Genomic DNA, 27487 nt, shown 5'->3' with positions numbered 1-27487 from the left:
GGCTCCCCGCTGAGCATAGAGCCCGACGCGGGGCTCCATCCCAGGACCCCGAGATCACGACCTGAGCCGAAGGCAGAGGCCTAACCCACTGAGCCACCCAGGTGCCCCAAACCATATTAACTTCTTGAAGAACAAACTATTCACACACATTTCAAAGGGCACTAACAATAGTTTTGCACTTTGATTAAAAGCAAATTGTACTATGCCTAGAGAAAGAGAATTCCTTTGGGACCAATGTCTTTAGAAGTTAAAGTAAATTCAAGGTCTTACAAGAGACATTAAATCCCTTTAAAACATTAAGACATGAAGCCTTTACTACAGCAAAGTTTATTCTAGTCATCAAAGGGATTAAATATGCAAATTTTTAAAAAGTGAAAGAGGAAAATAATGACAACTATCAAGTTTATCTAGTGGGCAGTAACTATTTCCACTCACAGCAACTTCCTACTCAGTATCTCCAAGTGGATGTCTAACAGACATTTCAAACTTAATAGGTCTCAAACTGATCTCCTATTCCCTTTGCTCCCCAAACTTGTTCTTCCTGCAAACTTTTGCCTAGACACCAAACCTTGGTCTTAGGTTTGACTCATATATACACACACCCCAGGTGCCAAATCCTGTTGTCTGCATCATCCAAACATATCCAGAACCCAATCACATCTCACCACCTCTATCATATACATCATCTCTCACCAAGATTATTGCACCACTATGGCCTAGTGTCAAACATAGCCAAAAGAATCCTCTGAAAACCTACGTCAAATCATGTCCCACCTCTTCAAAGTCATCCAATGGCTTCCCAACACTGATCCCTCATTCTGTTTCATTCATGCCAGATACTCTTGGGCCTCAGGGCTTTTCCCCCCGTCTGCATGATCCTCCCCTTGCATCACATACATTCTTACCTTCTTCAAGTCTTTGCTCACATGTCTCCTTCTCAGTGAGGGCTTCACCTAGCCATTGTATTTAAACTTGCCATATACCCAAATACTCCATTTTTATTTCCAGCTCTGTATCTCTCCAGAACATTTACACCAGTACAACCCACACTTTGTTTGTTTCTACTTCAAGAATATAAATGCCATTAGGACTGGACAGTTCTTCTGTTTTGCCTATTGAATTCCCATAACTTAGAACACAGGCTGGCATATAATATATGTTCAATAAATATTTGTTAAATGAATGAACAAATAAAAGGAAACAAAGTTGCTCAGAAAAGAAGAGCTAAACAGAAGTCAAATATTTTTAAGGAACTAATATACTAAAAACAGTAAAGATGGAATGGGAATGGAAAAACACCACTTTCTGAAAAATATACCATTATGTTTCTACACTTTGCTTTAGGAAAAATGGCTATCCTTATTTATTTCATTGTTGTCAAAAAGCATCTATCCATTGTCCATTGCCAAGGGCCCTTAGCTTCTGAAGAACTAAAATAAACTCTGGGGATCCTGGAGTGATGTGCTTTTCTCAACTGCCACATATACATAGAGCCAAAGACTTTCATGATCTTGGCCTTCTATTAGATACATTCTCAGGAACTTCACACAGTACACTCATAGGTTTCTTGGCCACCTTCCAAGTAAAACCACTAATTGGGGAGTTTACCTTCCTTAGAAGTAAAATCACAGAATCTTCAAATGCAATCGATCTTAAGATGATCTATCCCAACCCCTACATAATTTATATTAGAAACCTAAAGTGAGAAAGAAATAAAGCAACTTGCTCAAAATATCCTGAATAGTTACACTAAGTATTTTTCAAAAAGTAAGTGATAAGCATTACAAAATCTAAGAGAATTCAGATACTTGAACAAATCCTCTGAAATCCAAAACAAGACATTATTAACAAAAATTTAGTACAAATGATTACATTTCATAGTATCAATAAGTCTATCTATCCATACATTAGATTTAAAAGATGTAACAGAGCCATCAACAGAATTATACTCTGGTATTCAGATCTTTTTAAAAAGGCACACCTCTTCCCAAAAGGAGGCTTTTCTTATTGAGTGCTGGGAATGATGAGCATTTATAAAGTCTTCCAAGTATCAAACTTTCCTAAGCATTACTTCAAAGTAACAGTATTAGGATGTTTCTGTGAACCAGTCATTTTCATGTGGGGTTCATAAGGAATATTATTAAAATCTATATGACTGGGGGGCCTGGGTGGCTTAGTTGGTTAAGCAACCAACTCTTGGTTTGAGTTCCAGTCTTGATCTCACGGTTTTGAGTTCAGAACCATGCTGGGCTCCATGCTAGTCATGGAGCCTACTAAAAAAAAATCTACATGCTCTTCACCACCACCCTCTCCTTTCCATCCCTGCAATATTCTAATATACCTTTGAGGGAGTTGTGTCCTTGGCACTATTACTCATAAGAGTATACTGTAGCCTTCAAGTGCCTTACAGTGAAAAGAGACTGTGAACCATGATTATAAACTACCTCCCATAATGGTACAGAAAAATATATATATTTTCATGGACAGTAATGTCTCACAGCCCGCACCTAGTGAAATCCTATCCTGCTTTTCAAGGCTCACCCTTGTCCTCTTTGCTTGAGATTTTTTTCTGACCACTCCATCTCTGGGGGCCCTTTCTTGATATGAAGACCTATATAGCCTTTGTTATCTGTACCTGCTATTCAGCATTCATCACACACTGACAAGGAACATCCTTTGTGTTGTCATCTTAGTTGTTGGTGACTTTTTCTACATTTGACTAGAATATAAGGTCAGAATCCAAGGAATTATGTAATTGATATTCCTACAGGGGTTTTCTGGAAGGCAAAACATAATTCTCTCACATATGAAAGGGAAGAGTTAGAGGCCCTTAAGGAGTGACTGGGTTTAGAATACACAGCACAACCATCACTGAACTGCAATTTTAGAAGTTTTTGGTTTTACCAAACAATGATTCCCAACCTGCAAAAGTAATAAAGATACCCTTTAAGGTCAAAATAGGTTTTAAAAGCCAAAAGCACTCTCTAATAGTAGGTATTAAATAACTCTTAATTGAGAGGATACACATGCATCCAAAACTATTAGTACATATATGAGAGTTATGATACTCGTTTGGTCCTCAGAGCACACTTGCTGTGCACAACAAATTGAAGTTCCCCCAAGACCTCAGACTGGCACATGGCTGAATTTTATTGTGCTGTGGATATGGGATATTACTGCCACATTAAAAAGTACTACTACTTAAAAATATTTAGGAGCAAGCAAAATATAGAAAGGCCACAAACGCATCCCTCTACCTGCCCCCAACTGCAACTCCATCAGAACTCCAGCATAAAACCCTTCTGTAACTCAACCCCTCCTCCCATGAAGTAGCACATTTTAAGCAACGTGAAACAATTCACTGTTTCAATTAAACTTTTCTTATGGTTTTAAATTAATAAATAACATAGCAAAAGGAACAAAGAAATTACTATTTTAGATAAAACCAAATAGCAAGTATTTGAAGGTCTATCTCCTATATACTTCTTGATCCTGCTGAAATTCAATCCTATTAACCCATTTCATCACCTTTTTAAAAAAACAAAGAGGGGGCACCTAGTGGCTCAATGGGTTAAGCATCTGCCTTCAGCTCAGGTCATGATCCCAGAGTCCTGGGATATAGCTCTCTGCTCAGCGGGGAGTCTGCTTCTCCCTCTCCCTTCTCCTGCTGGTGCTCACTTGCTCTCTCTCTCAAATAAATAAATAAAATCTTAAAAAAAAACCAAGCAAACAAAACAAAAAACTACCAGTATTTTCCAGCAGAGGCATAAATACTATTCTAATCATGGGTCAAGCCTTTTGTGCAGTCACCAACAAGAAAGAGCTTAAATAAATGAGCAGTATAGCATCCTATTTAAAGGAGTTAGCCTTAGGCTCAAACCCTGGCTCTGCCACTTATCAACTGTATGATCTTGGGCAAGTTACTTAAATAAATTCCAGATAATTTATGTAAAGTGCTTAATGGGATCCTTGGGAGGTTTTAAGGGCTGAGAAAAATGGTTACTGATTAATTATATCTGATATATAACAACAAAGATATTATCATAATTTCAAAGCTTCCTTTCAATTTATATTGTCAGAGTTCCTTCTTGTCTGGCTTCAACAGGCCTATTCCAGGTATCATAAACCTCCACTGACCTACATCTGGTTCTGTGACCTCCTGTTCTACCCGTGACTACTACCACCGGCAGTCTCCGGAAGTTAGGAAAAACTTGGCAAAACAAAACAGAAGATCACTGGAGTAAAGCAAAACAACAACAAAACCCAGTCTGAAACACTGAAATCACTCAAGGAGGAATCACTACCTTAGAAAGGGAGACAAAGTAAAAGGGCAAGAGAAAAAAAATAAAGTATTCAAATACTCTTAAAACCCTTACCTCTAGTTAAAGAAATACTTTTTTTAATTTTAGGACCAAATTTTAAACAACATCATCATTGTCTGCAGAAGCCATGAATAACCAGAACCACTTATGAAACATGCCTTACTAAAATAATTGTCTTTAGCACTTTTGAGTTAATGATTTCACCATTACTACACTATTATTTAATATAAAGTCTCAACTTCTTGAAGTTTCTCCTTTCCCATGTAATCCAACAAGTGGTGATTTAGTTCTTCACCATGTGTTTAGGCCTCCTGATATAAAGTAATTAAAATTAAGCAAGACACAAGTCTATTTGGTACTAAAATCCTGTCAAATTCGTTAGTGGAGTCTGGTTTACTCCAGGAGCCAGCTGAGAGTTCTATTAAGAAAAACGTGGGGCTGCTCTACTTGATGCTGGTCATTCAGTAGATGGCACTCTTCCCTTTGAGCCCAAATTAAACCACCTCCAAGAAGCATGTTCTGTGACAGTCAGGTGGGATACAAAACAGGGTTTCTCTCTTCAAAGCACTCTGATAGTCACAGTCCCTCCAGAAATGCATTCATCAAAAGCTGATGGTCCAACCAGAAACTTTTCAAGAGCCCAGCAAAATTCAGATTATAAAAACATCAAACACAAAATCACCTAACTTGAGTGATTACCAAATAATTAGCTTTTCAGAGCCTTCACCAGGTCAAGCAGATAGATACACTGTTCTTATTCAGGTATAAAGTGTTCCGTTCCAATTACATTCTGTTTTAGAGGTGACAGTCTTTCAGTGGCTAGTGACCAAATCACTGTCTATCTAGTATTTCATTAGAGTATTTAGTGATAATAGTTTAGAGAACTATGATTTTTTTTATCATCAACATTCACTAAGACAAAAGATTACTTTCATATTACTTCCAACATTTTGGGGTTAAAAATAATTTTTGACATCCACTTAAAAAGAAACATCCTAACACAAAATTACCGTAGATTCAGTTTTGCAAAAAAGTGCTTAAACAATATGATTTCTGATTAATAATATGTATTTTAATTTTAATGCATAATGGCCCCCAACTATTACATTACAAGTAAGGTTTCTCACACTTCTGTTTCAGAGATCTTTTCTTGAAATTTAGAAAACAGTTGTAAAGAGGAATGGAAGGAAATTCCTTTTAGTCAACTTTCTAGCTAAAAGCCAAACTTTTCAGCAATCAGATAGGAATCACCTTGAACATTCCACCTTTCTCTAGAGGAGATAAAACTCAGTCCTGGCAATAAAAGGCATAGGAGGAAGGTAAGGTGGAAAGAACACGGTTTTAAAGTAAAAAAAAAAAAAAAAAATTGGGAGTGGGGACAAGGAATAAGACCAATATATCAACTTCATTACCTATCTCTTTCCCCTTTCCACTCTCTGAGCCACTCGTCCTATGCACTTAAGCCCATTCACAACTCCAATTGAGCTATGACCATCATCATTCCCAACCCCTTCTCCCCAGACATTAAGAAAGTAATGAAAAGATTCTGTACGGGGAGCCTAATAAGACAAATGAGATTAGAAATTACAATGCAGCTAACAGCGGCTGGCTCTAATTTCTGAAGGATTAAAAACAGCATTCTTAAAGAGTCCCTGAGAAGGACGTGATCCCAAAATACATGTCTTCAGACATACCAAGTAAGCCTATATCTTCTCCGTGAGGATACGGAATAAACCCAATTTTTTTTTTTTTTTTTTTTTGGTATGGCATTTAGTCATTCCAGATCAAAAGATGACAGGATGAGAATATTGTATGGAAAAAGGAAAAAGGAAATGCTGTCCTTGTACAGGATAACTGAGCCATTGTGGAAGAGTGGAGCGTCACAGAAACATTGCTGATGGTGACAAATTAAAGGCATACTCCAAGTCCCAAGATACTGAAAAACTCAGCACTTCTCCAACCTGATTGCCTTCTACATTGCTGGAATTCCAGCTCCCCTAGCAGGCAACCAACAGCAGCCTGGGAGTGGAATTAAACAGTCTCCTGAACTCATACCTGCACTGTCCTTTCCTCTTCCAAAGAGGTAAGAGGATGGGGGAGTTAAAAAAATTACAAGAATAAATTTAAAGGAGTATGATGAGTAGCAAAAAGAATACAGTGACAATTTCATGTATGTCACCTGCAGTTAGATTTCCATCTTGCTTAATCAATTGCTTGCCTTAATGTCCACTTGCCTTAATGCACCTTGGGAACATTAAAATTAAAAGTTTTATTAATATATACAGTGTATTTCTTGAGACACTGGTTTTTAAGAACATTATGTTATTTGCCCTTAAGCTTCCAAAAAGTGTTTTAACCCCTGGCTGGCTAGTTGTGAAAAATTGTTATCCTATGGAAGTCATGTATATCTACTGCAGAAAAAGTGAGTTTAATCATCCCAGGTTCAAACTATAGTCTTGTTTGATGAGGTAGCAATCTTAAATGCTAGTTAATGTACTGCCCATACACCAATGTCCTCAGGCCTAGTTTTGGACAATTTGAAACAAAAAGGTTTCAAAGTTCATCTTATACCAGGGAGGTCTTACCATTTCCCATGAAGCTTTATCACCAACTTTTAAAAACAAGTAAATGTAAGGCATATGGTGGCAATGCAGAAAAGTCTGGTATCAGGTGAAAGTTCAATTTAGATCTAAACTCATTATTAAGATGTAACTGCACATCAAAGCTTATACAATAACATTCAGCTTTGGCAGTTAGAAACCAGTCTATACTATCTTCCTAAGAAGGAAATTTATAAGAACAATAAGCCTTTTAATATCAAAGACGGGTTTCATTCATTTTATACCTTTTGGTGATCATGTTACTACTTTTTGGGTTATACTAGATAACACTGAAAGCCACATTCACTCTTTAAGGTTTCTAAGACACTCCTCATTAAATTGCTCTGTCAGTGTAGTAAGTAATATCCTAGAAACCTGAGAGATTATTAATGCAGCTTTTCAGGTATCTGACAAAAATCAGTTTAAGAAACATGAGACTGATTCTCATTATTTGTACTATCATCTAAGTCTCTATGGTAAGTTAAACAGTACCATCTTAACATTCAAATATGTGTTCAACTGTGCAATTAACTTAATTTTGAACTGCATTTTGAAACCTGACCAGATATAAAAGATTGATATTATTAAAATGCACATGAAATAGAGCCCACAAACCTTTTTTCCTGTAACACTTAATTTTAATTAACACAATTTTCAGTTAAAATTGTTCATACTCAAATTATTTACTGCATGAATGCCAGGTGAATAATTTTTAACTTCACATGAAAGGTAGTGACCACCCTCAGGTAGGATGGTTATATACATGTGTGTCCATAACCACCTACTGCTAAAAGGAAAAAATCAAATTCATCTAGTTACTACATATAAGGGATATGTAAGAGTTAACAGACATGTTTTCTTTCAAGACACAGTCAATGAAAGACTTCTAACCTGTATGATATAAAGGATTCTAAATATATACAATCCATTACAGTAAAAATTTGAGTTTGTCTTGGCTCTTGGCCATGGGAGCTTAGTCACTTGCAGAACCCGAAAGACTTCACAACAATCTCATCTATAAAATACACTGGAATGGACCCCAAGATCAAATGATAAAACATTGGGGCGCCTGGGTGGCTCAGTGGGTTAGGCCTCTGCCTTTGGCTCAGGTCGTGGTCTCAGGGTCCTAGGATTGAGCCCCGCATCGGGCTCTCTGCTCAGTGGGGAGCCTGCTTCCCTCTCTCTCTGCCTGCCTCTCTGCCTACTTGCGGTCTCTCTCTGTCAAATAAATAAAATCTTAAAAAATGAATTCAAATGATAAACCATTAACACAAACAGGAAAGTATCAGGGCACTCATTTTGAACCTCAATGACCTAACACAGTCTACGACTCCTTAATTTAAAATAAGGTGTCCATGTTTAAAAGAAAGAATAGTACTCTGATTAGACATTTAAAATTTTTTCTTATTCAAATTCTACATATTTAGCTTTTCCAAAGGATTTGGAAACAGCACTGAATATTAATTCTAGCTAAAAAATTTAGCTTTGTATTTCACTAAACTGTCAACAAAAGGACATTTCAGTTCTCTACAATAATTCTAAACATTACGTAAGCCAGCTCCTAAATTAGGTTGTAAGTTACTTGCTGGACCTATCAACTACGTTGGTGAAGCAGCAACACACAATTCAGTGAGGAATGTGACAAAGTACAAATCATAGTTATATCTTAAGGCTAATTTTGGGAGGCAACTCAGGTAGAATTTAGAACAAATTTAAGTTAAAAATCCATTTTAGCTTGATATGATGCTGATAATCAAAAGATCAACCCCACTGATTCAGTGCAGAAGCAGAAACTCTCCAAGGGAAAGTAGTGCCTGCTGGGCCTGGTGGGTCCCAACACATTGGCAAGCTTTAACAAAAACAAATAAATAAATAAAAATAAAAAGGGCTTTAATTATAGTAATTAAAAAGATGACATACTCTATCCCAAATATAGTATCTTAGCTAAACTTATGAATCAAAAGAGAATCCTCTTCCAAAGTCAAAAGGGGATTCTATTTAATACAGATTAATCACCACCCTTCATATTTAAACAACCTGTTGGTGGTATTAATACAAAAGGGTGTGGCTAAACAACACAAAGGCATATACCTGCAGTCTTGGAAATACACGGAGGACCTTTCACCAATTTTTAACTACTACTGCAAGTATAATAGCAGGACCCAGTAGTTACACTCTACAGTCAGACTATGGGTTCAGAACCAGCCTGTGGCACCTAGTGCCTATACTCCTTGGGCAAAAACCTTTGTCTCTGTTTAGTCACTGGGTTGTTGTAAAAAATAAATAAATTAAATCATATATAACTCTGTCTGGCACAGAGGTTGAGGAAATAAATATGGGTTCTTACAAATATTTGCTTAGTCTTCACTTGCTATGTAGTGGGCTATAAACCTTTTGAAACGACCCATTTTATATACTAATGATGATAAACACACAAAACGCTTTACTGAGTATCAGACTATATTGTAAACACTTTACATACAACAACTCAGTTAATATTATGATACTATCATAATTAAGATATCAAGATACTATCACTCTACAAACTGAATTTGTTCAGATTTGGGTTTCTATGCTTTTATAGAATTTCTTCCCTCAATAAAAATGCTTCTCATACCCTGATGACATGCATAGTGCTGCCCAGTCCTGCTAACCAACTGCTGTGCCACAGAACAAATTAAACAGTTAACAATCTGTGTAGGCTGAGGTGTAACAAAACAGACATGATACACCTACTTCAGGAAGCCTCCCAACTGCACAAGTTGAACCCCACCTTGAGTCCAGATTTTAGGATTGTGTGAAGGAGATGACATTATGTCCTCTTAGTCTCAAAAGATTATGGTTTTACAAAGACCAAATGCACGCTTTAAACATCACCGAGTGAAGCGCATCCTTCCCAGTACAGCATTATTGAAAAAAGGAATTAGAAGTGTACAATTTTTTCATTTTTAGAATGTAAAACATTTTGAAATACAATCCATTATGCAAAAATAAATTTCCCATGATCACCTGTCATGTCAAATGTTTAACAAACCTGTTATCATACATGTAAAAAAGCTACAACATACTGAATGCCCCATGACCAATTATCTCTTAGTTTGCATTTAAATTGAGATAAATTATGTTTAACATTCAAAATTGATAGGACACTTTTTCTTTAAAAACTTCTACCAACATACTAGCACCTGAGGTTAATTTTAAGAGTGAATTCTTTGGATCGGGCACCTGCATGGTTTAGTCGGTTAAGTGTCTGCCTTTGGCTCAGGTCATGATCCCAGAGTCTGGGGATCTAGTACTGCATCACACTCACACTCCTGGCTCCAAGGAGAGTCAGCTTCTCCCTCTACCAATGCCCCCTTCCCCAGCTCCTGCTCACTCTCCCACTTGCTTTCTCTCAAATAAATAAAATCAGAAGAAAAAAAGTGGGAAGAGAAAAAAGAGCGAACTCTTTAAAAAGATGAAAAGTTAAATGTAGCCAAAGTGGCCATTTTTTTCCTGACCCTCCCTCTGCAAAATTAATCAGGTCAATTTAAGCAAAGGAAAACAAGTTACAGGTCAATTAAAATGCAATCAAGATTTGGGTACAAAAAACTTTACACATATGCTCCAAAAGTAAGGCTATAAATGAGTTGGTACCATACCTTACTTACCCAAATTTTTTAATAGTCAAGCAACTTAATTTAATGACGGGTTACCCTGCACTCTCACTCTCTTTACCAACACTCTCTTGAAGGTCTTCTGAAGCCCAAATTAGGATATACTAAGCACGATGTAGAGGCACTTCATTCCAAGAAAAGCAACCATTTCATACTGCTAAATCAGAAATATTGTATAATTTAACATAAACATGCACACACGTTTGCGTAGCTGGTTCCAACCCCTAGAATCCTATCAACTCCTTCACCACACTTGTATATGATCCCAACTCAAAACCTCCTGGTTGAGTTCAATTCCATTTCTCTCCTTACCACTATAGCGGTCAGTGGCAAAAGCACACGTGCCAAAGAAATTAGTGGTTTTAGTACGCTCCCATTTTAAGCGGGCAACTACTTGCAATTAAATCTCTGCAACAAAAAAGTTCACCTAAGGCCGTTCTTGCCAATTTAATAAAGGCCTAGCTTATTCTACCTGTCTCTGTGGTCTTGCCTCAGCTGTAACAGCATACCTCCAAAGAGGCTGGACGTGCCCCAAACACCAGCAAAGGGGACCTGTTGCCAACTCTGCTTGTCACCCCAGGCAGGAAGCACAACCTTAACGTGTAAGTGTTCGCAGGGGTGTGTGCGCGCGCGGGGAGGATGGGGACGCGGACTACAGGAGAAAGGTGGCTGAACACTTTCAATTAGTAACATTAGTTTTTTAAAATGCGGAAAACAAAACAAAGCAACATTCCTGCCCTTACCTCCACTTTCTCCGAGCGCGGCAACCTCGCGGGCACACCTTCAGAGCTTAAGGTCCCCAGGTCACCAACGCTTCAACTAGCTCTTGATTTTCAGAACTCCCTACCCTCTCGAGGGAAACCAGAGGACGCCCAAGAGTCGGGCCCACCCGGCGGCGCCAAGGGGCCCTCCCCCTCAGGTCCACTCCCCCCGGACCAGCCCAAGGCTCCCATTCCGGCCGCCCCCCGGGAAGACGTTCACCTGAGGACGCAGGGGTCAGCCAATAGGAAGTCCCCTCGGCCCCGCAAGCCACCGCACTCCCCGCCCCCGCGCGACCCCCTGGAAGGGTCCCACTGCCCAGCCAGCGCGGGCGCAGGCCATCCCCGCTGGGAGGAGGGGCTCGACGACGGCGCCTTCTCTCCCCTCAAGATTACCTCGCAGCTCGCCTCGCGCAGCTGGCTTTGTGCTCCCTTTCCTCCTTCTCCGCGGCCGCGGGAGCTGCAGCTGCCGCTCGATCCGCCGCCGCCGCCTCTTAAGCGCCGCAAGCCTCCACAGGGGAGGACAGAAGGGGAGGGGGCGTAAGGAGGGAGGGACCTGGGCGCCGAGCCCTCTGTAGCAGGAAGCGGCGACACCTGGGTCGCGATGCCTCTAGCTCTCGCTCACTGTTTTTGAAGAAAATAATTTAAACCCCCTTCCTTCCCCTCCCGCCCCTCGACCCAGCGACCGTTACCAGCGGGCCGCTCGCGCTCTGGCGGGACTGGCCGAACGCCCCCGGAGCGTCCTTTGGCCCCGCCCTAAGCCCCGCCCTTAGGCCCCCAAGCGCCTCTGGCTCCGCCCCTCGCACCCCCGAACGCCCCTGGTCCCGCCCTTTGGGCCCCCCGAGCGTCCTGACCCCGCCCCTCGGAATCACAGGACGTTCTCGGTGCCACCTCCTCAAGGCTCCGCCCCTTGCGGCCCCTCGCGCCCCTCGCGAGCCTTGCCTCCAGCGGCTACAGCCCCCTCCTCGTCCTCTAACCACATCTGTGTAGCCGCGGCCGCAAGGACCTACCGGCCGGCGGGGCCTCTGGGAGGGCCTGGCGCTAGGCGGCTGCCTGGCACCTCTTCAGCGTCCTCCTCCGGCTATGCAGTTCCGATCCGTGGCGTCCCCTGAGGGTCAGAGGGGGAAATAACCCCGACGGAAACCCGACTACCAGGAGGAGGAGGAGAAGGAGGAGGGACGCCTCAGAAATGTCGCCCGCCCTAACCTGAGCGAGCCCTCTCCGTCAACCTCTGCCGCCTGCTCTGGCAGCGGGGTGTTCAGGGGGCGGCCACGGCTAAGGTTCAGTCTCCGCACACCCCCCCGTAGGAGGGGCCTAGATTTTCTTCTCAGACTACTGCCTATCCGGCGCTTCCTCCCCCTACTCACCTCCCCAGAGGGGCAGGGCAAGGGCTCTCTCAGTCCGGCTCCACTTAAGCCGGTGGAGGGTCTTCACCCCTACTTTGGCCCCTGGCTTTGTGACCTTATGAGTTGGCTTCTTGGAGGGGAAAAGTCGAGGGAGGCAGCGCCAGCTTTCAAAATGAATTTGGGGCTGGGTAAACTTTGCAACATGCAATAGCAAGGATGTGGATCCATCCACAGGTGACACTGGGCCCCCTCCCCCTCCGTCGCCCAGACACGTTCCTCATTCCAACCTGTTCTCCAAACAGACCTCCCAATAATGCACACCTTTCTCTGCCACCCACGATTCTCACATCCCTTCCGCACACGTGTCTTCCACGGACACGCATCCACTCGCAAGCACACCCCTCCAAGCGCCATTCTGGTTATTCACGGTCCCTGGAGTCAACCCCACCCTACCAAACAGAACAAACTTCATTCCCCACCCTTATCTCCCTTCGTTTCCAAGGCACTGGCGACAGTCCACTTCATTTCCTTCCTCCTCTGCAGACTCTTCTCTTCCCCCTCAAATACTTCATGCCATCCCCCTTAGCCTCATCCCCTCCTTCTTCCCTAAAAATGTGCTAATTAAAATGTAGTTTCCTCTTCCCACATATGAAGTGTGGAAAATGAATCTTGTGTTGGCACAAACTGTGATTCGTTTATCCTCATTTTCTCTCTCCACTGGACTAAGGCTATAGAAATTTTAGTCTACCACCATCTCCCATCTGCTCAAAATCTAACCATGCCTTATGATTTTTAAATACCCCTGAAGGATCAAGGGAAGGCTTCCTGACTTTGGTGAGAAAATATTTAGAAAATGCTCAGCCTGTCATTTTATTTGGTGTTTAAAAATATCTGCAGTATTTGAGAGAGATATTGGGAGTGGCTGGATTTTTTTTTTTTTTGCATTTATAAAGAAAAAAATGAAAAGCTTCTGCATGCATCAAGGTTAGCCTTTTATGAATAGCAAAAATAAATAAATAAAAGTATGTTAAGATCACTTATCAGACAATAGTCTCCACTATATAGAGCATTTCCCACTCACAAATCTAAACAACCCCCTCCCCAAAGAAGACAAATTAACATAATCCATTTTAAGCATGTCTGATGAGCCATCGTTTCCATGATCATTCCCTTTCCCACAGTTTCTGGACAAAATGGATAAAAGATCGGCTTACCCGCGGGAGATGCAAGGCGTTCTTGTGTCAAGGGTAGTAGACGTGTGTGTCTTCTGTAGGTGTGGGTTCTGCAGTGCTGCACAGGAGCCCACTGCAGCCTCAGACCGGCGGCGGCGGCGGCGGCGGCGGCGGCGGCAGCCACAGCCACAGCAGCCGCTGCAGCTTCTCCCAATGCTGAGTAGTAAAGTGACTTAGTAGAGACTCCCCAGTTACCATTAGGCGCTTGCTTATAAAAAAGGAGGCGGAATCTTTCTTAAAGGAATGGGCTTTGATTCTCCTCTCTACTATTGCTTCATAAGCAGCAGAAGCAGGGACTTTTTGGGACTGAGTAAAGCAGTACAGCTGTGGGAGGTCAAGGTTAAAATTGACGGAATGGATGATCGAGGGACTGATTTAGTGCAAATCAATGAAATGCTGGAAGCACGCTAGTTTTAAAGAGCCCTGCTAACTTCAAACATTGGGGTCCATGGCAGAAATAAAGCGGTGTGCCTGGAAACCAGTTAGTATTTTGTGCTAATATTTAATTTCCAATCATTGCACTAAAATGATAGCCAAATAAAAGGAGGTTATTAGCATTTAATACAAGAATTCGAAAAGAATAATAAAACTCATTCATGTGACTGGGAGCAGTGAAGTCAAGCCTTCTAACACTTATAAGCAAACCTGGGATTTCAGCGGATGTTGGTATTAGAAAATATGTTATTGACAGATTTCAGTGTGTATTTTTTTAAAGATTTTATTTATTTATTTGACAGAGAGAGATCACAAGTAGGCAGAGAGGCAGGCAGAGAGAGAGAGAGAGAGAGAGAGGAGGAAGCAGGCTCCCGCTGAGCAGAGAGCCTGATGTGGGGCTCGATCCCCGGACCCTGGGATCATGACCTGAGCTGAAGGCAGAGGCTTTAACCCCCTGAGCCACCCAGGTGCCCCTCAGTGTGTATAAATGTTATAAAGATCACAGTATTATTTCTGGAAAAACAAAAAAAATATATCAATTCTAGACAATAACAGTAGAGCACTATTCTATTTCAGTGGCAATTCAGAAATCAGCAAAATTAAAATAAGTAGATTAACTTACTTCAAATGCATATGAATCTACTATTTACTAAGATGTAATGTGCCCATACAGGAAGAACCTGATCGTCTGCATTATAACTTTAAATTTTATTCAATAATTAATATTCTTTGATTTAAGCAATGAACAGCTGTGATTATTTTCTTCATAGGTAAAGGATAGCGGTATGGCCTCAAAATATGAGTAGAGAAAAACAGAAAATGTTTTGCAATTTTCCTTGCAGGGCCTTTGTTACCTACAGCTGTGGTCTTGAACTAATATGTAATCTTATTTGGTCCTTAGTTCTCTGTTTTGCAAAATGATGATGTTGGATTGAAATTTTCCTTTGGCATTCCAAAATACTATGATTTTATGACATTTGTATGCTTATTTTTTTTTATTTAATGCAAGTATGTCGCATTCTAAATTACTTTTTATGGAAACTTGGATTAAAAATAAATCTTTAGGGGTGCAAAAAATCTTTAAAAAAATAAAAAATAAAAATAAATAAATCTTTATTTTAAATGTATAACCAGAGTTTGTTATTTACTACCATTTTGGAAATTATTTTGCAGATCAAATAATCATTTTTGTAAAAGGAATAAACTTAATTTTACCTGACTTAAGATTTTGTATCTATGACCAGTTTTCTTAAAGCAGGACCATACTATATTACTAAGGGTATTAAAGTACATAGTGTTTAATGATAATGAAAGTATTTAAAAACTGAGCATTGCTAGATGGTAGAGTTGAAACAGAGTTTAGAGCTCACTGACTCCAATCCTGTAATTTTATAGATGGAAAGACTAGAAACCCAAAGAACTAAATGAGGACAGAGTTAAGGACAGAGTTGGGTTTTACTTTGACTCTCCACTCTTCACAAACCCACAAAGCAAACAAACAACATATATGACCATACACACGGTTTCATATACACACACTGGGGGCTAAGCAGGACCTGTCACAACAAAAAATGGTAGTTTCATTCAGTGACACTGTCTGTGTACATGTAGTATAAACTAAAAAATATCAAACAAATACTTAACAATGTGTGCAAATATTAGCACAAATTTTGCCTTTGGGTTTACACTAGAAAGTGAAGAATTTTGTCCAGGAATTTTTTTTTTTTTTTTTTAAGTGTCTTCCAAGGGAGCACCACTCATTGGCAAACTCTTGCTTATCTTCCACCCAAATGACAGGGACTTCAACTCTGTTGGCTGTTTCCTTGGGCCCAGTGGTGCCTCTGTTCCCTTTTGTCTACATCCTTAAGTATGCCTGCCAAGAGGAAAAGTTCAAGAGCCAGGCAGGGGAAAGTATTACAGACTTAATTCTGGCCTTCAGAGATGCTTTTTGGAAGTTATTTTTCGTGTTGTTAGATAGGAACAGTTTCCCTTCAGTCCTGATCTGGTGTTCCTGTTAAAGAACCTGCACTGACCTAAGCCCACTTTCCCTAGTTTCAAGGGGGTATTACAGTTAAAATCTGTGTTACATTAGATCACATAGCAAACTTAGTGTTTTATGTATCTAACAGGATAATTTATCACCTGATTTTAAAAAAGAACGCTTCCTACAGGGAGATAATCGAAGGAAATTAGTTGCCCAATTTCTTCATCTGTTTTTGTTTATCTTGCTCTTCTGCAAGGAAGGCATTTCATTTACCAGGTGCTAATAGACATGAATAAAATGGAAATTATCTGCATAATTCAAACCCCTCCCAATTAAATGCATTTCTTTGTATCTTCCTAAAAGTTCTGAGTACAGTCTCTTATATAAAGGCACTTAATAGATACTTTAAAAAATGAATACACGAATTAATGAATGAATAGACCCCAAAATATCCAGAAACTGATTACAAAGTGTTTTTGTTTGTTTGCAATTTGCATTGTCTGAAACAACTGACTCTATTCTCTACCTCCCTTTTCTAACACAGTCATGATCTAACAGAAACAATCTCCTTTCTGTAGAGCTCTTTAGGCATGCCTGATTTGTATTCTCCAATTAAATTGTAGCCGCAAATCTCCACATGAACTCTGGGTAGATCAAACAGTAGCCAAGACACTTTCTGCCAAGAAAACACAGGCTTAAGTTTCAAAATTCCAGGGCTCTAGTTCTAGTTGTGGCACTGACTGGTTATGTGACCTCAAACAAGTTTCTTGACATGCTTGTGCCTCGGTTTAGCTATCTTTTAGGTGGTGGTGCTGGTGGATTATAGGATGCACTATACCTACTTCATAGGGTAGTTGTGAAGTTCAAATGAAATAAAAAACGGAAAAATGCTTTGAAGTTTTCAAAGGACTATGTAAATATAAGGTATTATTATAGGCAGATGTATTTAAAAGCAATTATCTAGTTCAAGGGACTTTATCCTAAACAACCTGTTTTACTACTTATTGTTTCAGAAAGCAAACAGGTTTATCTCTCCGTGTGCCTGTGTGTGTGTGTGTGTGTTCACACTGGCTCACAGGCACCCTGCTCTTCCAATTTAACAAAATTCTCAGCTTTGTGTTTTTTTTTCCTGGACTGGGGAATATGCTTCTGCAGTTGAATGTGAAGAGCTAAGAATTTATATGGAGAACTTTCTCCATCCCTTTGCCAAAATTTACCTTTTTGAAAAAGTTCTCAGACAGAAAAGTAAACTCAGTGAAACACAACAGCCTTTTCATACTACATAATGTCATGTACTTAATCGGTGGGGCTGGATGAGCCATTCATTGGAAACTTGGCCATGCTATATACATTTTGATCCCCCATTTATGCCCCACCTGTTTGGAAAGTACTTGGGGAATAGAGTAGGAAGGACTGACATGAAACTCATGCTAATGAGTTCTTGGTTCCCTGAGGAGACATAATCAGGACAATACTCAAAGATTCATCAACAGGGACGCCTGGGTGGCTCAGTTGGTTAAGCAGCTGCCTTCGGCTCAGGTCATGATCCCAGCGTCCTGGGATCGAGTCCCACATCGGGCTCCTTGCTCGGCAGGGAGCCTGCTTCTCCCTCTGCCTCTGCCTGCCATTCTGTCTGCCTGTGCTCGCTCTCTCTCCCTCTCTCTCTCTGATAAATAAAAAATCTTAAAAAAAAAAAAAAAAGATTCATCAACATATTTTATTAGTACTATGTGACCTATATGGTTTCTCTTAAAAGAATTATTTCAACTAAATACCTGACAGATCCTTAAACAACTGTTTAAGTAATCAGGCCTGATAAATTTCTGTAACACTAATGAAATATCACCCTCAGTGGTCTCCTTCTTTTTTAAAAAAAGGTATTTATCCTCATTTATTCACTTTCCAGTTGGTGGAAACTTTAAAATCACCATAACTAAATAAATAACTGTCAATAAACAAACAACTACTACAAATAAGATACTCCGACTGAGAAGCCCACTCACAGGACATAAAAACTCACACAAAACCAGTTTCTGTGTAGAGAAACTACAAAACGAATACAGGGGCGCCTGGGTGGCTCAGTGGGTTAAAGCCTCTGCCTTCGGCTCAGGTCATGATCCTGGGGTCCTGGGATGGAGCCCCACATCGTCATAGGGCTCTCTGCTCAGCAGGGAGTCTGCTTCCTCCTCTCTCTCTGCCTGCCTCTCTGCCTACTTGTGATCTCTGTCTGTCAAATAAATAAATAAAATCTTTTAAAAAATAAAAATAAAATGAATACTAAGTATGCAATTGGTGCGTGAAACCCAAGATATACCAGTTTATCTTTACATTTCATCACATGGCCCTAGGCCTTAAGATTTCAGCGGCTAATCTTTAATATATATATATCCTAAAAATCACCTAATTTTAAATCCGATTTTAAACCTGATGGCACTCTTTCTAGAATATGATCAGTAACCACTTGCAACAGAATTACCTGAGGGTATTTCCTAAAATACTCATTCTTGGGCCCTATCCTTGAATTAAACTCTTTTAAGGTGAGCCTTGGATTGAGGGTTTTTTAAAGCAGCCCAAGTAATTCTCACGTACCAAAGTGTGGGCATGGCTTTCCTATAGGAACCATGCAATGTATGGAGAATCTCAGAGTCACAATGAATGCAATGCAGGTGGGTCCTTTTTTCATTATGTGAGAGGAATTCCAGAAGGACAAACCCTGGCTCCACCATTTCTATGGCATAACTTGGTTAAGATACTAACCTTTCTAAGTCCTAGCATCCTCATCCATAAGATAATATGTTTCACCATGCTATTGTGAGGATTAAATAACATATGGAGAACTTCTACTCTAATACCTGACATATGAAGGAACTTATGTATATGCTCATTTCCTCTCTCCTTGTTCAGAAGGGAGTTTAAAGGTGTGTTCTTCTTGTCCAGTATCCTTAGTATGCTTGGTACAGGAATATGAACTAGTTGTCTAATGATAGCTAATATGTCGTGTTTTTTTTAAATTTTTTATTCTTTTTAAAGATTTTATTTATTTATTTGACACAGAGAGAGAGATCACAAGTAGGAAGAGAGGCAGGAGAGAGAAAGGGGGAAGCAGGCTCCCCACTGAGCAAAGAGTCTGATGCAGGGCTTGATCCCAGGACCCTAAGATCATGACCAGAGCCAAAGGCAGAGGCTTAACCCACTGAGCCACCCAGGCACCCCAATATGTTGTGTTCTTATGGTATGCCAGTACTGAATGCTTCTTATGCATTATTTTATCTCATACCTACAATAATCCCTAAGGGTAGATACTATTATTATTTGCATTTTACAGATGAAGGGGCTGAAGCTTAAAGAGGATAAGTAACTTGCCCAGGATCTCAGAGCAAAGCATTAATGGAGCTACAATCCAAACTGAGGTTTTCTGACTCCAGAACCTAACTATTCATTATGCTGTATGTTCTGTATATTCTCTAAGTGCTTAGATAAAGCTTAAGAGCCAGTCTCTTGAAAGGAATAAGCAACTGTAAAAATGGGCTTTATAAACATGCCAGAAATACAGACAAATGAATGGCATCATTTCCCTATTTTAGAAGTCTTTGCCTATATTATATGGCACACAGTAGGTGTTCAAAGTATTTATTGAATGAATGGAAAGCAGAGTTTTCACCAGCATGCTATTTTAGCAGCTGACATATGTAAACTCACGTTTTAAATTACAAGCCAAATTGATCTGATTTTCCAGATCAGCTTATATTCTGACATATTGCAAGTCACTAAATTTCAGAGCTACAGATCATCATATCATTTGCAACAAATAGTTCTTGAGCACTTGCTATGAACTATGCACTAGTCCGGCCCTCAGAAGATTAAAAAAAAAAAACAAAAACCAAAAAACCCAAAACCTGAAGACATAGCTAACACCCTAAACATCTAATTGGGAAATAAAATACAAATGTGTGAAGCAACTAAATTGCAAAATCACCACTTGTGAGATAGTAAATGTGACACTCCTAGCAAATGGTGACCATTCAATAAATATCTGCGTATTGTCAATAATATTACTTTTCAGGGGCGACTGGGTGGCTCAGTGGGTTAAAGCCTCTGCCTTAGGTTCAGGTCATGATCCCAGGATCCTGGGATCGAGCCCCGCATCAGGCTCTCTGCTCAGCGGGGAGCCTGCTTCCCTTCCTCTCTCTCTCTCTGCCTGCCTCTCTGCCTACTTGTGATCTCTGTCAAATAAATAAATAAATAAAATCTATAAAAAAAATAATAATATTACTTTTCATTTTAATAGTTATTAAGACAGTTATTATAGTTTTATTATCAATAGGAAGAAATAGTAATTGTTATCGTTATTATTTAATGAGTGATTGCATGCCAAGCACTGTGCTTGGCATTTTATATATATTTAATCATTTTCTCAATCTTGCTAAATCAGTGTTATTAATCCTATTTTTCAGATGAAGCTTACCGAAGGCACACATTTAGTAAGCATACCAGATTCAGGGGAAGTAGTATATACAGAGTCCAAAAGGAGTCAGGGAAGAGAGAGGCCAATTCGGCCGGAGAAAGCAGGAAGGGTGTCCCAGAGTAGGAAGAAGAGCAGGACTGTGACAGGGAAAGAAGGAGGAGCGGAGCTTTTGATGATGGAGGCGGCAGGAGCAGAGGTGTGTATGTGAGTTTTCTGAGTCAGGTCCCCCCTACACTCTGCTCAGGGCCATGCTCCTGGTGAATGCATGACCTAGGTCTCTTCACTAAACAAAGACAGGAAAGTATGAGGTGTGTTGGCAGAACAGCAAGTAAACCTGTTTGTCTGGAATGAAGAGTTTGTGTAAAGCAAAGTTAAAATTTTGTGATCCCCAAACCCATAATCCCGAAAACTCAGCCTTTGTTTACTGACAGCCTATCTAACGAGCCCCACCTAGAGTTACTTTCCATTAATTCACTCACTTACTTTCATTCACTGAGACCACAGTATTTACTGAACTCCTACTATGGGCTAGCCACACTTCTGGCTGCTAGGGATGAAGAGAGAATAAAACAGACAGATTTCCTTGCACTCATGAAATGTTATTGTACTGGCAAAACACAGATGCTAAATGGTAAATAGGGTATTTTCAGATGCTAAGGATTATGAAGAAAATAAAACAGACTACTGAAAATGGCTCACTTGGGTGACTCAGTCAGTTAAGCATTGGATTTCTGATTTCAGCTCCAGTCATGATCGTGGTCATGAGATCCAACCCGGAGTTGGGCTTTGCACTGGGTGTGGACTCTGCTTAAGATTCTTGCTTTCCCTCTCTCTGCCCCTCCCTGCCCCCACAAACATGTTCTCTTGAAAGAAAGAAAGAAAACAACTAGGGTAGAAATAGGGTACTGGTAGGATGCTGATAAAACCTTCTTTGAGGAGGTAACTTTTGGGCTAAGACCCAAACTATCTGAAGTTGTCAGCTAGAGAGAAAAGCAAGTTCAAAGGCCACAAGGCTGGCATAAGTTTAGTATGTCTGAGGGGCTGAGATAAGGGCGTGGTGGTGAATGAACAAGGGACAGAGTGGCCCCAGATTTGACCAAAAGAGCTGGATGGGGGCTAGATCGTGTAAGTCTGGTAGATCAGGGTGAGAGTTTGACTTTTGGGTAGTTTTAAATAAAAGAGGGATAGGGTCTCATACATTTTTTTAAATTTCACTGTGGTTGCCATGTGGAAAATAAACTCTAGATGTGATCAGACAGGGACGCCAGTTATGAAGCCATTAAAGTCATCCACACAAAAGGAAATTGAATCTTGTTGTTGGAGTGGCTGTGGAGATGAGAAGTGAATGGACTCAGAGATGTGGAGGTAGAGCTGACATGACTTGCTAATAGAATGCACGTGGGAGGTAAGGGAAAGAAAGGAAAGAGAGGAGTCAATCCACAATGATCTCTAGGCCTTTGGTCTGAGCATTTGGGTGGATGAGGGCACCATCATCTGAGACGAAAGAGACTTGAGAAGAAGTAGCATGACAGGTAAAAATGAATGCTTCTGTTTGGTCATGTGAAGCTTGAGATTACCCTCTTCCTTTCCTTCAGAATCCTTATTTTACTCTAGTTATCTTGTTAGTTAATTTTTGGGGGGTATTTGTTCATTTTCCTCCCCAAAAGAAACTTCAAAAGAGCAAGAACCTTGTTAATCTTGTTCTTTGTTGTATGCCCAGATTCTAGAATGCTGGTTGGCATGGAGTATATGCTCAATAAATAATGGGAGTTGTTGAGTCTGGTTCAGTGGTTCTTAAGTGTACATCAAAACCACTTGCGGGCAATGTCCACAATAGCCAAACTATGGAAAGAACCTAGATGTCCATCAACAGATGAATGGATAAAGAAGATGTGGTATATATATCTACAATGGAATGCTATGCAGCCATCAAAAGAAATGAAATCTTGCCATTTGCAACGACGTGGATGGAACTAGAGGGTATTATGCTTAGCGAAATAAGTCAATCGGAGAAAGACAACTATCATATGATCTTCCTGATATGAGGAAGGGGAGATGCAACGTGGAGGTTTTGGAGGTAGGAAAAGAATAAATGAAACAAGATGGGACTGGGAGGCAGACAAACCATAAGAGACTCTTAATCTTACAAAACAAACTGAGGGTTGCCAGGGGGAGGGGGGTAGGGAGAGGGTGGTGGGGTTATGGACAATGGGGAGAGTATGTGCTATGGTGAGTGCTGTGAAGTGTGTAAACCTGGCGATTCGCAGATCTGTACTCCTGGGGCTAATAATACATTATTTGTTAATAAAAAATTTTTGAAAATTAATACAAAAAAAAACACTTGTGAAAACTTATTATAAGTTTAGAATCAGCCTCCACACCAATACCTCCCCACCATGACACTGCTTTAATAGGTTGTACTCAGGAAACTGCATATTTAGTCAGCCCTGTAGATGGCCAGTGGTCTACAGTTGAAACTAGTGATTTGGTTATACCAGTGTTCATTCATATATTTACCTTAGAAACCACATTTCAGCACCATCCCAAAACACCACAAAATATGGCTTCATAGAAGTCAATGGTATTCTTAAATCCAGTTAAATCATAAGGTGTTGATTTAAAAGTTTTTGAGAGAAAACCATGAAAGAATCCTAAAGTCCCTTCCATCTCATTTGACTTGTTACTATCATTGGATACCAGGAAGGGGTCTCTTAGGAAGGTCCTTCATGTAAAGAAAAATAGCTCCCTAAGTGCTGGGCCAATCCTCCCCTTTTATCATACCTCTCACGAGTTTATGCCCTACATCTGTTTAAAGTGAGTGCAACTCCCTTACCTGATGATTATAGTAAATGCGTTGTTTTTGTTTTGTTTTGTTTTGTTTTGTTTTGTTTGCAGTGTCCATTTCCATTTTCAGTAAGAGTGTTTCAGTGTTCCTTTGAGGAACCATTTTTCACCCCATCGCTGTAGTAGTGGGGCCTTGTCCTCCCCCTGGGCAAGGTGTTGGCTCCAGGCTGGAGCAACTTAGATGTTCTCTCCGTAACATTTGAATATTGAGTAGAGTGACACAGAAACTTAAGAGGATCAGAGTTTGGGGAACCTGGTGGTTCAGTCAGTTGAGTCCAACTCCAGATTTTGGTTCAGGTCATGATCTCAGGGTTGTGGGATCAAGCCCTGTGTTAGGCTCTGCACTGGGTGTGGAAACTGCTTAAGATTCTCTCTCTCCATCTCTCTCTGCCCCTCCTCCCCTCTTAAAAAAAAAAAGAGAGAGAGAGAGAGAGATTGAGATCAGAGTTCATCTTGAGGGAGGTCCCTGAAGAGAAGAAGAGAATGTGCTTAGATACTGCTGCAAAGATCTCACAGAAGTGACTTGGCTCCTGTCCTTTCCAAAACGTGATTGTTCAGCTTCTCTTTCAGTTCTACAAGCCGTGAACCTTATTCTTGCAATACAGTTCTGTGTTTGCTTAGAGTGGTTTCAGTTGCTTGCAATATAACCTATGACACAGCAATTAACAACCTTGCAAACTATAATTAAAGCTTTGAAAACAAATCCTCCTGGGGAGCAGTAACACATTGACCTAAGTTTTCACTAAAGTGTAAATGTCTGATAGCAGAGCCTGACTAACACACTTCAGCAGGCGGAGGCAGATGAAAGAGCTCCATGCCTTGACATCAGTTCTACCTGATGAGAAAGGAAGGAAAAGGGTGGCTGGGATGTGACACATTGGTCTCGCTTCAGAATTTGCCCCGAGTTTACTTGTAAGATAAATACTTTGCTGGAAACTCTCAAACCTTTTTATTTCATAGTTTCTGTTTAGTCCTCCTCGTTTCTGAATTTCTATCTTCAGACTAAACTTTCAGAGTAAGCCTTTCCAAAGCAGGGCATAATTACTAGGCCACATAAGCCTAAGACATCAATTTATGAACATGAGAACTCATAATATTAAATTTAGTTCTCATTTCCTTCAGTGGCCCCTAGGGGAAAAAGAACATCCTGTCCTTTTAATCATTTGGTTTAAATCCTAGTCATTGGTTGACCTCTCCCCTCCCCCCATTTGAAAAAACAGACCTATAACTCTTTAGGACTCTAAGAAATTAATCACCTAACTCATGTCATATAAGCAACCGTCTTTGAACAAGGCCAGTTCCTCACTATCTTATTGGTGGTGGTGATTACCCAAATCAAGTCACAACAGATAGGATGCCAAACAAAGCCAACGCGGCTCTCAGTGTGAGCCACACCCAGGGTGAGATAAGGAGCACGTTATAGTTTGACAGCACTGAGGAAAATGAAATCTCATCACTTGAAGATTAGGCGCAGTGTAAACAGAGCTCAAATGTAAAAAACCAATCTAGTTAATTTTTTATTTTTAATAGTGCTTGCTTCTTGTGAAGACCAAAAATAACAACAAAATCTGGATATAAATCTAATAGAGTCTGCATGACCAATTTTTCCTTTCAAATTTGCAGTGGGGGTGGGGATAAGGGTGGGGGTGGGGCATGGGAATGACAGACACCGTTCTTACCATTGAAACACGAAATAGTATTACTAAGATTTGCTGAACACTTACTACCTTCCAAGTACTATTCAAAGTGCTTTACAATGTAGATATCTCATTTAATCTTTGCAACAACCCCGTGAGGTATTATCCTATTATCCCTGTTTAGAAACAAGGGAAATGAAGCAGTGAGAAATTAAGTCATTTGCCCAAGATCCAAGAATTGCCAAACGGCGGGTTTGGGTTTTGAATCTGGATAATAAAATGGCTTTGGAATCTGGACTCTGGACCACCCATCTGGACTTCTCTAATCGCCTTCCCACCTAGCTTGGCCAATTAATCAAATAGCACCTGGTCTTTCCTTCTCCCTGCACTGGAGGTCCTTCCCACCCTCACTTCGAACGTTCCAATTACATTTGAACCAGGTAATCGAAACAAATAGGCTTTCCAGCAGCCCAATTGCTTGGATGTTAATTGTTAACTAAATGGTGAGCCTTTCCAGCCACTGTGAGAGAAATGTACTCACCCAGATTTTGTATTAAAGCAGTAAGATGCAAGGATCTCGTCCCCGTCTCCAAGTGCATGAGCAAGGCCTTCGCTTTTCAAACTCGCTTGGAGGGTTTATACTTTCTTATAGTGGATTTGAAAGGGGGGAATGAGTGGCAATCTCTCTCAGGAAAGTTGAGTTCTTTGTCTGAGAGGTAGTTCATTCGGAGGTAATTAAGAGACCAGAGTGGGACTCGGCCCCACATGGGAGCAATGTGGCATGCAGCGAGGGGAGAACATACATAAAACATGCTTCTCAAATATTTAGAGGCTCTCCCAGTACCAGTGTGGATTTTCTGAGCTAGTCTCCCTGCTATCTGGCTTGGCATAGCAGGGTCAGCCTGGAAGGTGGAGTTTCTTGAAGACTTTTCTTAGTTTTTTATTTTCTTTTCCTTTCATGGAATGGGGTGTGGAATGGATCCAACCCTGACTACTCTTTAAGAGAGTGCCCGAGTTCCTAAAGGATGTACCCCTGGTTGGGCTTGGATTTTCTGTTTTCTTGGAGTATGCCGAGCCCCTTCCTTTATGCCACTACTTTCTGTATATACAGCATTAATGCTTTTATTGATGGATTAGAAATCCAAGGTGTTAAAAAAAAAAAAAAAAAAGAGAGGCGCCTGGGTGGCTCAGTGGGTTAAGCCTCTGCCTTCCACTCAGGTCATGGTCTCAGGGTCCTGAGATTGAGCCCCGCATCAGGCTCTCTGCTTGGCAGGGAGCCTGCTCCCCCCCGCCCTGCCTGCCTCTCTGTCTACTTGTGATCTCTGTCTGTCGAATAAATAAATAAAACTTAAAAAAAAAAGAATGTGGGGTACACCAAGCGTTTCTGCCATTTGTGCCTTTATTCCTAGAAGAGAAGTTGGGGGTGGGCGGTGGGTAGAAGTGAAGAAGAGAGAGCAGGGGAAAAGAGAGACATTACTCCACCTGCCCCAACCATAGGTGTGTTCTGTGGAAGAGTCAGCTGAAGAGTCACCATGACTCCTGAGTTCTGCTTTAGTTAGCTAGGAACTTGAGCAAGTTACTTAATGACTCTGAACATCTGTTTCTCTGTCTGGAAAATGGTTGTGAGAGTCAAATTATATGAAGGGGACTTGGAGGTTATTCGATCTTGCAGCCTCTGATCCATTGCAGGAAGTTTGTCTGTAATATTCATGACAGAAAACCAATTGCCCAACCCTCTCATGAAAGGGAACTCATTATTTCCTTATCCCTCCTGTGCCGAGCTCAGTTCTGCATCTCAGGACTTTGACTCATCTGGTCTTGGTTCTTTCTTCTGAGGTTCTGAGTTGGTGACTTTGATGGCAACAGAATGATATAGGACAGTGGAAGGAGAATCAGATGAACCCGAGTCTGGACCCCATCTCAAGCACTTAACTTGTGGAATCTTTTTTTTTTTTTAAGATTTTATTTATCTGACAGAGATCACAAGCAGGCAGAGAGGCGTGGGGAAGCAGGCTCCCAGCTGAGCAGAGAGCCTGATGTGGGGCTTGATCCCAGAACCCTGAGATCATGACCTGAGCTGAAGGCAGAGGCTTTAACCCACTGAGCCACCCAGGTGCCCCTAGCTGTGGAATCTTAACCAGATTGTATCTGTTCAGTGAAGCTCAGTCTTCTTGTCTGATAGAAAAACGGCAACCTACTCTGCAAGTT

General features: G+C 40.7%; 1 protein-coding gene across 2 annotated transcripts in view; it reads right to left on the bottom strand.

Moving 5' to 3' along the window:
* Positions 1 to 11948, bottom strand: part of LOC111144882 (adducin 3) — a 121947-nt gene extending 109999 nt beyond the window's left edge. For both annotated transcript variants that reach the window (XM_022499461.1, XM_022499465.1), the window contains exon 1: positions 11733 to 11948. The gene's annotated coding sequence lies outside the window, so the exon portion shown is untranslated. The remainder of the gene's footprint in view (positions 1 to 11732) is intronic.
* Positions 11949 to 27487: the final 15539 nt, after the last annotated feature.

The sequence above is a fragment of the Enhydra lutris genome, unplaced genomic scaffold, assembly GCF_002288905.1.
Source record: "Enhydra lutris kenyoni isolate GAN:26980312 unplaced genomic scaffold, ASM228890v2 scaffoldscaffold12, whole genome shotgun sequence".
In the NCBI taxonomy this organism is placed as follows: Eukaryota; Metazoa; Chordata; class Mammalia; order Carnivora; family Mustelidae; genus Enhydra; species Enhydra lutris.
The sequence above is the reverse complement of the archived record's forward strand: the minus strand, read 5'-3'. Positions and strand labels throughout refer to the sequence as shown.